This window comes from Meles meles, chromosome 5 (genome assembly GCF_922984935.1).
Source record: "Meles meles chromosome 5, mMelMel3.1 paternal haplotype, whole genome shotgun sequence".
Classification (NCBI taxonomy): domain Eukaryota; kingdom Metazoa; phylum Chordata; class Mammalia; order Carnivora; family Mustelidae; genus Meles; species Meles meles.
This window is the reverse complement of record NC_060070.1, coordinates 126,691,598-126,701,867: the sequence shown is the minus strand read 5'-3', so window position 1 is coordinate 126,701,867 and position 10,270 is coordinate 126,691,598. Positions and strand designations below refer to the sequence as shown.

The following is a 10,270-nucleotide window of genomic DNA, read 5'->3' as shown; positions in this document are numbered from 1 at the left end:
TATAGCACCTTAGCTCCTATGCACTATGTGAGGGTCAAAAACATGCCAATGGGGCTGCCACATTCAGTTTGAGTCCTGGCTACACAATTTCTAATTATGTGAGCCTGACCAAATTTCCCAACAGACTGAGAATGGAAATATCAGTGCTAATATGACCCTGAATGATATGAGGCTTATAAAACCCTTGACAAGTTGGTGATACCATCTTCCTCTAGCCATCATCCTGCTCTCTGAGATGGAGTAAAAAATGAAATAGACCTACCTTCCCTTCAGGACCAATAAAAGTACTTCTTTTTCCTAATGATAGTATTGTATGGGTTAAAAAAAAAACTCTTGTCAAAATGTTTGTGCTTTATCAGTGGAGGAGACAGTATATAAATACGAAAGAACATGTTCTCTCATTTTGAGGTGCAGGAAGCCAGTCTGCCAAGCATTGGATGACTTGACAATATTGCACCATCTACAACTGACGTCACTTTTCCCTCCTGGTTGCACTCCAGGAGTGCATGGTATGCACTCCAAAGTTGGGATAAACATTTCTGGAACACCATTTAAAAAATAATAGTAATTGATAGGGTGCCTGGGTGGCTCTGTTGGTTAAGTGTCTGCCTTCAGTTCGGGTCATGATTCCAGGGTCCTGGGATCCAGCCCTGCATCAGCTCCCTGCTGAGCTGGGAGCCCACTTCTCCCTCCCAGCTCCCCCTGCTTGTGCTTCCTCTCTCTCTCTCTGTGTGTGTCAAATAAATAAATAAATAAATAAATAAATAAATCTTAAAAATTAAAAAAATAAAAACAATAGTAATTAAAATTCTCTTATTTAAAAAATAAAGTGTCTCCAAAGAGGACCTAAGAATGAGAAAGAGATCACAGAAGTCAGGCTTAAAAAGAGGAGGGAGGTACTGGGGAAAGGGGAACTACTGTCAAGATAGAGCCAGGGAAGATGTTTAGGGGTAAAGTTCTAAAAAGCTACCGTTTCCTGCTGAACTGAGAGTTTCTGGCTCCTAGAGATTTTTTTAGTTTTCCCGGGGGCACAGAGTAGCCCCCAATAGAAGAGCAGTCACATTCTTAAGGGGAATAGTAAGAACGACAAACAACAACTGCTCCTCTCTGAGATTCTGAGAGCTGCATCCATTAATCGGTTCTGGAGAGAGATGAACACAAGTAATTCTAAGAACATTTCCCTTCTCCCATCATTGGAAATCAAAATACTTACCTCTGGAACAGTTTTTTTTGTTGTTGTTTTAAGTCAAATTGGGGGAGGAGGACTTCACTTACATTTCCTATCCTTGAGACGCTGGTGGGGGGAGAGAAGTTAAAGGGAAAGCCACAATCTAGTATTCTACTCTACTGTGTGAAATACAATTTGATCTGGTATTTCTTAAGAGTGTTTAAATACGCAGATCCATGACCCCAGATAGCACTTCTGAAAAATAATCTTAAGGAGAAAATCATTAGACTTGTAAAACTATTGTGTGAGGGTGTGCAGGGGAGTGCTGTACATACCAGCTCCCTATACTCCCTAACTTCCTTTTGTGTAGATTGACTTTCTTTTTTAAAGATTTTATTTAAAAAAAATAAAGATTTTATTTTATTTATTTGATAGAGAGAGAATCTCAAGGAGACTCTGCACTGAGCCTGGAGCCCGACTCGGAGCTTAATCTCATGACCCTGAGATTAGACCTGAACCAAAACCAAGAACTGGACTCTTAATCGACTCCACCACCTAGGCCCTGGAAATTGACCTTCTTTCACCTCTCACTAGTAACCATGTTTGTCTTGTTTGCTGAGGTATCTCTGACCTAGAAGACTGCATGGCATATAGTAGGTGTTCAGTTAATACTTGTTGAGTAAAATGAATAACACTGAAAAAATTGGCTGTAATCTCAATGACTAAAAAAAGAGAATCTGTCTTCCCAGGATTTAGCACAGAGTAGAAACACATTGATGCAAGCAAGGAGGTCAAGCATAAGGTCTTGGAATCCTTTCTAGAATGAAGGAGAGCAGCTCAGAGAAATGACTGAGACTCCAGCTGAGGCAGAGTCTTTCTGAGCTTCTCTTTAGAATGGAAAACATGCTCATGGGATAGTATGGATCTTAAGTTCGTAAGTATTCACTATTAGTTTTGGTGTCAAACGTTTGTATTAGTGCAAATCTGGTTGTTAGCAGGTTTACCCAGGCTTAAAGAGTTTAGGCTGAAGGAAGCTCTACAATTTTGAGTAATAAGAAATCAAGAGGTTTTGACTTGGTAAAGGTTTGTTTCATGCAGAAGGTGCTGGCTTGATTCCTTTCTCAAAAGCATCCTTTGCCCCATTGTTGGCCACTTGAGATCTTTCTATCTTGTTCCAACTTCACAATAGGGCTTACAAAAGGAGAGAATATAAAAGTAGATTATAGTTATCAATCAGTGTGGGTTTTGTAATGATGATATAGAACTAGACATATTAACAAGAATTGTCACCCTATACTTTTGGGGGTAAAAAAGTCTGCTGTAAAACAATATCTCTACTATATAACTTATATAAAACTCTACCATCTATTTATCTATCTATGCATGTACATATCTCTGTACCTGTCTCTACCTACCGAGAGAAAGAGAAAGAGAAATGTTCAAGAGATGTTAAGATTGCTTATCTCTAGGTGAAGAAATGGAGAAAATTTTTTACTTTTTTCTTTTATTTCATATACATATGTACTATTTCAGTAATTAGCATATGTCATTTTTATCTTTAGGAAAAAACTCTACTTGTTTCATTTTTCCTTTCTTCCCCTATGATCCTCTGCCTTGTTTCTCAAATTCCACATTATCACTGAGATCAAATGATAATTTTATTTCGCTTAGCAAACCTCTAGTTTTATTTTAAGAAACACACATTCATGTGCGCACACACACAGACTAAGGTTTATCATATTCTTGAACTTCAAATCCAGGTAGGTCATTTGATCACTCAGTTGAATCATCTGTCTTGGAATGACTGAGCCAGAACACTTCCATGTGAAGTTATATCTTTTTTTTTAACAGACTGTACTTTTTTAGGGCAATTTTAAATCCACAGCAAAATTAAGAGGAAGGTATAGACATTTTCCATATGCCTCTTCCCCACGCCACCATCAACATTCCGTACCAGAGTGGTACATGTTACAATCGATTGGCACATCATGATCACCCAAATTCTATAGTTCATGGTAGAGTTCACTTTTGGTGTTGCACATTCTATAGGTTTAGACAAGTGTATAATGGCATATCCTTCATTATAATATCATAGAGTATCTTCACTGCTTCTGTGCTCTGCCTATTCATTTCCCCTCCCCTGCATCTACTGATGTTTTTATTGTTGGAGTTACATCTTTTTAAAGTCAAATTTTCTTTATTTTTAATAGGATTTTATTAATTAAAATCTTTAATTACATTTTTAATTAAAATTTTAAAAATTAATAAAAATGTTTTATTATGTTATGTTAGTCACCATACAGCACATCATTAGTTTTTGATTAGTATTGCTTCTCTCTTTGGAATTTGGATTTAGGGAAAACTTGGTTTCAATCCTGGCTCTACTACCAGCTGCGTGGCTCTAAGCAAATTACTAAACCTCTCAGAGTGTAAGTGTCCTTTACTATAATATAACACAGACACATAAAATCTATCTGGCGGTGATGAATAAATGTGTACAGAGTGCTTATGGTAATTCTGAGGAATATGTGTATTTGTGCACACGTGTGTATGTATTATGTATTGTATGTTTTATATGTTAACACATATATGCATACATTTGTGCATGTCTCTACAGAGACATGTTGTATGTGCAGCTGTGTGTATACATGTGTGTGCATGTATTATGTGTGCATGTTTTATGCATGTACACGTGTTTGTATTTGGATGTATATTGCCTCAGTTTACTTCCACCACATATTTCTGATGTGATTTACTATTAGTGTAAACAGAAGGTGCTAATGAGACTCAGATATTAAAGGGCATTAAAATGTAGAGGAGCGGTCTTAGCTGCGGGTCACATTGAGCTGAGAGGTGCTGTTGTGGTGTGTTTAGAGTCAGCACCATGGCAGAAGACATCAAGACCAAATCAAGAACTACCAGACTGCCCCTTTTGACAGCCACTTCCCCAACCAGAACCAGACCAGGAACTGCTGGCAGAACTACCTGGACTTCCACCACTGTGAGAAGGCAATGACTGCTAAAGGGGGCGAAGTCTCCGTGTGCTAATGGTACCGACGTGTGTATAAGTCCCTCTGCCTCATATCCTGGGTGTCGGCCTGGGATGACTGCCAGGCAGAAGGCACATTTCCTGGGAAGATCTGAACTGGCTCCGCCCAACTTTCCTCTGTCCTCCGTCCTTCTCCCAGGGTGGTGAAGGGGGACCTGGGTGCATGGTGATCCCCACCCAGGGATTCTGAATCATGGCCTAACTAATAATAAACACTCGTTGGAAAAGTGAAAAAAAAAATGTAGAGGAGCTGCCAGAAGACTCCATTCTGCTTTCTCTCTCCTCTCAGCCAGCACACCTATTCCCAGTCGTCCACCTCCTTGCCCTTCTCTGTCCCTGCCTGCATTGGCAGGACTGAGGTGGAACTGCTCACTGGAAAAAAGAGGGGTCAGAGTGAGGGGAAGTTGCCCAAGGAAGCTAAGAATCCACTGTTTATTTGTCAAATTCCCAAAGGTACTCTCTGCCAAGTATGGTTTACTGACTCATGCCACATCAGTCTTCTTTTATGTTATCAAGCTCCAAACAGAGTACTTTGTTTCTAATTCATCATCATACAAGACCCAAGAGATAGAATTCCCCCTCTTGGCATCTCAACAACCCTAGAGAAAAAAAATCAAGCAGTCAGTGAGTCCCTGGTCTCAGATGAAACAAAATATTTTAATTCTGGCTAATTTCTTCTTATTCCCCAGGGGGAATTTATGCACCAAATGCTCGTGATAAGAACCCTTTATTTTTGTTTTTTTCAGATCTGTTTTCTTTTCATCTCTGCCCCTATGAACCAAGGTTAAGAATAACACAGTAGATTTAAAATTCTGGAGCTGAACTGACAAAATATAACTGGAGAGCATAACATTGGTGTACATGTCACAAAAATGATGGTGCAATTTGTTGTTAAGCAGACAATGTACTTTATTAAATGCCTTTATTATGAATCTTCCAATAGTTCCTGCAGCTTCGTGGGAATTTATGTCGTATAAGTCATCACCACTTTCTTATTTTCTGTTGCTAAATTATCACAAAGAGATTGTATTGAGATCTCAACCAGGAAACAAGAATTGTGTACTCTTCTTTTCTTGTTCAGTGCAACCTACCAAATAAGATTTTAGAACGTTCTAGAGTTTTCCTAAATGGTAAATAATAATAATAATAATAATAATAATCTGTTTCACAAATGAGTTCATATTTTAAACATACGTAAAAATTAGACAGACAGAACCCTAATACAAAGACATGTAGTGTGCATCAAAGGGAGGATTTCCATCATGCAACATTTGGTTGTAAACATGTAGCCTGATGATAAGTGAAAATTCAGTGACATTTAACTCCAGGATTCTCAATCTCAGCATCACTGACACTGTGGTAATTCTGCGTCATGGGGACTGCCCTGTGCACTGCAGGCTGCTTAGCAGCATCACGGACCTCTTTCTATCAGGTGCCAGTATCAGCCCCCATCTCAATGGGTGGCAATCAGAAATGCCTCCAGATAACTCCCAATTAGCCCAGTGTCGAACCACTGGTCCAATCTACCAATGATCAGCCCTCAACTCCAATAAAGGACAAACCAGGCTATTCAATAAACATGAAAGAAACACCAATACTTGCTATGCTAAAACTGTGCGCTAGGTGAAGGAAGCCAGACATAAAAGACTATACACTGTATGATCCCATTTATGTGAAATATATTGCAAAGGCAAATCTACAGAGACAGAATGTAGCTAAGAAGCTGTCATTGTTCTGGGTGAGGATGAGTTAACTGCAAATGGTCATGAAAGATCTTCCTGGGATAAAAAAAATGTTCTGAATCTGGATTATGGCTGCACAACTTAGTAGATGTACTAAAAATTACTGAATTGCATACTTCAGATGGATGAAATTATGGTTTGTAAACTTGATCTCAATAAAGCTGTTTTTTTTTAAAAATGGAAAAATAGGAGGATAAAATATATTGCTGAAGAAGAGAAAACATGAGGAAAACCCAATTCCATAAATTTCCTTTAACTATGGGAAGTAGTCACCTAAAAGCAGAGAGATCAGATTCCCCACATTCTATAAACCTAAATGACCGTTAGGGCAAGCCACAATGTTTTGCTGGCCAGACAGCTGCAACGTCTGTTAGCACCTGATGCAACTCAACGGGCTGTTTAATTAGTTCTGGTGTGTATTTTTCTATGGAAAATAAAGTGTATGCATGGTCACCCATGTTCAACATGGCAAGAAAGAAGACAGGGTGATTATTAGGGGTTTGTCTTATAAGACATTGTATGATTTCTGCTAGCATATAAAATAATTCACATTCATGATGAAACATGCCTAGTGTGACATGATATATGAAGTGGAAAAAGGTCTAAAACCACCCAGAATCTCCCTGTTGCCCATTCAAATCTCTGCCACAGTAAAACAAACAAACAAACAAACAAACAAACCCTCTTCTTTGGTGTGCATTAAATGACAGCTGTTGTTGCTATTCAAAGAAATTCTGGGGACTTTGTTACTGTAAAAGGACAGCACATGTCTTCTTGGAGAATGTCCAGTTACTGTTTAAATTATTTACGGTATAAAATATGCACTTTTTGCTTAGCGGTCTAGTCATTTTTAGGGGGTTCATGACTTATCTGGGGTGTTAGCAAAGGGGGTGGGGGAACCTTCCCTGTCAAGTTAAAAATATTAACTTGGCCAAATATACAACTTTAAGAGAGGCAGCACTTGAAATTTCTAGAATCTTCAGCTCTGATAGAGCTAAGAAAAGAGAGAAATGGTTTAGAAATTCGGCCTTTTGGATGGTTATCCCAAGACTTTAATCTGGCAAATTTTTTGCAAAAAGGAAGATATTGACAATAAATTCATCCTCTCCACCATCCCCCCCATTCAGCTAGAAACTATGGGATCACGAAAGGGAAGAGATAATTTCAATAATTTAAATTTCCCCCAAAGGCCACAAAAGATACTTTCTTCTTTTAACAACTCTATGTATGCTATGTTACAGAACATTACAATTCTGAGAAATTCTGCCCCTATGATTCAGGGGTAGTAATAAATTCTGCCCCTATGATTCAGGGCTAGTAAACCAGAGACATCATATTCAACCTGAGCAAGAAGGCAGACAGGAAGGCCATATGTCCAACCATGATGCTTGCCAACATTTCAAGAAAAGTACTTGAAACAATAAATAATTCTAATTAGGCCCAATTTACAAACTGGAGTCTGATAGCAGGAAGGATGCTGATCTACCTGATTAAATCCCACCAATTTCCTAGAAAATGTCATGTAGAACATTCTCTTTGATTTTTGCTGATCAGCTATGATAACAGGCACTGAAAGATTATCAGAAGAACAGTACTTGCCCCACGCATAGTCTGTGAAATGTACAAACAATTTTGCTAAGCAGGATTCAGGCAACAAACACATTTTAAAATTAAGCATCTCCTAAAATATGGGAACTAAGGAAAGAGTGACATTGCTAGAGAAGAACCAAACATTTTTTTTTCACCTGAAATGTTACTCTTTTTGTTAATAAATAAATATAAGCACCAGAAGTAATTTTGAAAATTTTTCTTTCCATGTATTGACCGTTGCCATGCTCCATAATCAGGTAAAAAAAAAAAACATATTGTTTGGGCAAAATAAAATCTTAGTTACCTAAGTGGTATAAGTTAGGTTATTTTCTGAAATACTAAGATGTCTTTTACTTACAAAGAACATAATAGTATTCTCGCTTTTCAACCTTAGAGTTTTAAACTTATAGAAACCGAAGTGTGGGGGTATTATTTCAACATCTTGACTATGTTTACTCTAGCTAAGAAAGTCAGAGATATATTCACCATTATACTTAATCGTTGTTGTTTAAAATATTTACTCATTGTCTCTCAAAATGGTTGCCATAACCACTTTTCAGTTACCCCATTGCTTCTTTTCCTACTCAAACTTTTCTTTGGAAAAGTTGATTCTTTTCTGTGGAACTCAGAAGTTTTGGGTGGTGTTTTGTTTTTGTTTTGGAAAAGTTTTAGGGCAAGACAATTTTTACCTCTGGACAAGAGGACATTGACTCTATGGTCTTTTTTTTTTTTTTTTGATATATTTATTTATTTGAGAAGGAGAGAGAGAGAGAGAGAGAGAGAGAGATTGCGTGAGTCTGGGGAGGGGCAGCAGGAGGAAGAGAGAATCCTCAAGCAGACTCTCTGCTGAGCATGGATTCCTAATGTGGGGCTGGATCCCTGGACCCAGATATTGTGACCTGCGTTGAAACCAAGAGTAAGATGCTTAACCGACTGAGCCACCCAGATGCCCCAACTCTATGGTCTTAATAGTATATTAACTTATAGCTGATGATTTGGTATTAAACTGAATAGCTGTCAGTGGTCCAGATTTATATTTCTTAAAAAGTGTAACTACACATTTGATGTCTAACTATAGATGGTGACCAACCCTTCACTCCCCCTCAGAGAGTCCTAGGAGCACATGGGTACTCCTTCTGTGTGAGCACTTGCTCCTGACCTGGATCAAATTCTCTGCTGTTTGCTCAGTTCTTGGGCCACACCTGTACAGCTTCTGCCTTGCTCCTTGCTTTGTTCCCACACTTTTATCTTTCTCAGTTCTTCTAGCTTGGTTTTTCTTTGCTTTTCCAGCCGTGCTCCCAGACAGACCCTGTCTCTATCTGCTGCCCCTCCTAATCTAGATGTCACCCACTGGCTTGTCCAGACTTCTTCAGTGGATCCTACAAAACCAGTTCAAATCCATACACCTCAAAGACAAGATCAAAGTCCTTGAGAAAAGGAATTTTCTTGCATAAATGTATCATGTAGAGACAACATTCCCTCATAGTCTAGTTAACTGTGGCCTCTTTTACTATTTGTTTCTGCTTTATTAATTCATAAATCAATCCATTGAGAACCAACTATGTCATATGATAAAGTTGCCTCAATCTTTGTTTCTAAATTATTTTGGCAGGTTATCTTTGTGTTTTGCTCAGATGAGGAGCTCGTTGTCCATTGGTTCCAAAGTGGTGTAGTGCAAAGAGCACTGGACTAAGAGTCAGAACTGAGTTCCATCTAGATCTGGATCTGCTAGTTAGCCCCTAAATATGGTTTGTTGGGAAAATGAATTAATATATGTGAAGTACTTCCTAGATGGAATTAATATATGTGAAGTACTTCCTAGATGGAAAATATAAAGCATTATAAGATTGACTGAATAAAAGTAATTTTTCTTTTATTTGGGTGGGGGGGCAAATTTTCATAATCTCAGAAAGAAGCTATTGGACAGAAAATTGAGAGTCTAAACTTTTGCTCAAGAAACCTGAAGAAAAGATGTTGTAAACTAAGACATATATACCTGGATACTGTTCATGCATAGCACTGTACAAAAGACACTTCAGATCTGAATGTGAAGTCTCCCTGGGGACCCTAATCATCAGTGTGTTGGCTTAGGGCTCATCAATCGCGTTGTTCGATGTGGCTCACATCTTTTCTAGAGAGGTGGGATTCCAGTAATAGACACTGTGTATCTCTAAAAAGTTGCTTTAAACAGCCGTTTCAACTGGTACCGTGAACTTTGTTCAGAGCTAGTTTCACAGCAAACAATCAGCATCAAACTCTTCTGAGAAATGAGTGTAAATTGTGAGAAAGGCAGTGAATGAAGAAATCCAGGAAACAGAATAAGACTATCAGATAGTAACTGCCTGGATTTGAGTGAAAGGTGACAAGGTCAATGATAGTCTAAGAAATATATAATAATTTAAAAATCAAAGACACAAGAAGATATGTGAAGCCAGCAAAGTACGGATGGGCTCTGGTTGAGGCTGCAGAAGCAATTCACACAAGGAGACCCTTTCATCTGCACCCAACGGCAGTCTTCAACCCTCTTGAGTAGACATGTAGGCTCAGCTGGGCGGGGGTCTGACCCATTGCTGCACGCATGGTGGGACTGTCAGAAATTTGGAATTATTGACTTAAACACACAAAAAAGGAAATGAATATGCTAGCCTCTTATTTGTTTAAAATGTAAAATAGCAATAGATTAGGAGGCTAGTGCGAAGGCCTTGATCATAAGAATTTTTA

The 10,270-nt window shown here is 38.4% G+C and overlaps 1 pseudogene; it reads left to right on the top strand.

Annotated features, from left to right (window-relative positions):
* The first annotated feature begins 4,002 nt into the window (after positions 1-4,002).
* On the top strand, positions 4,003-4,457 carry LOC123942501 (annotated as a pseudogene).
* Positions 4,458-10,270: the final 5,813 nt, after the last annotated feature.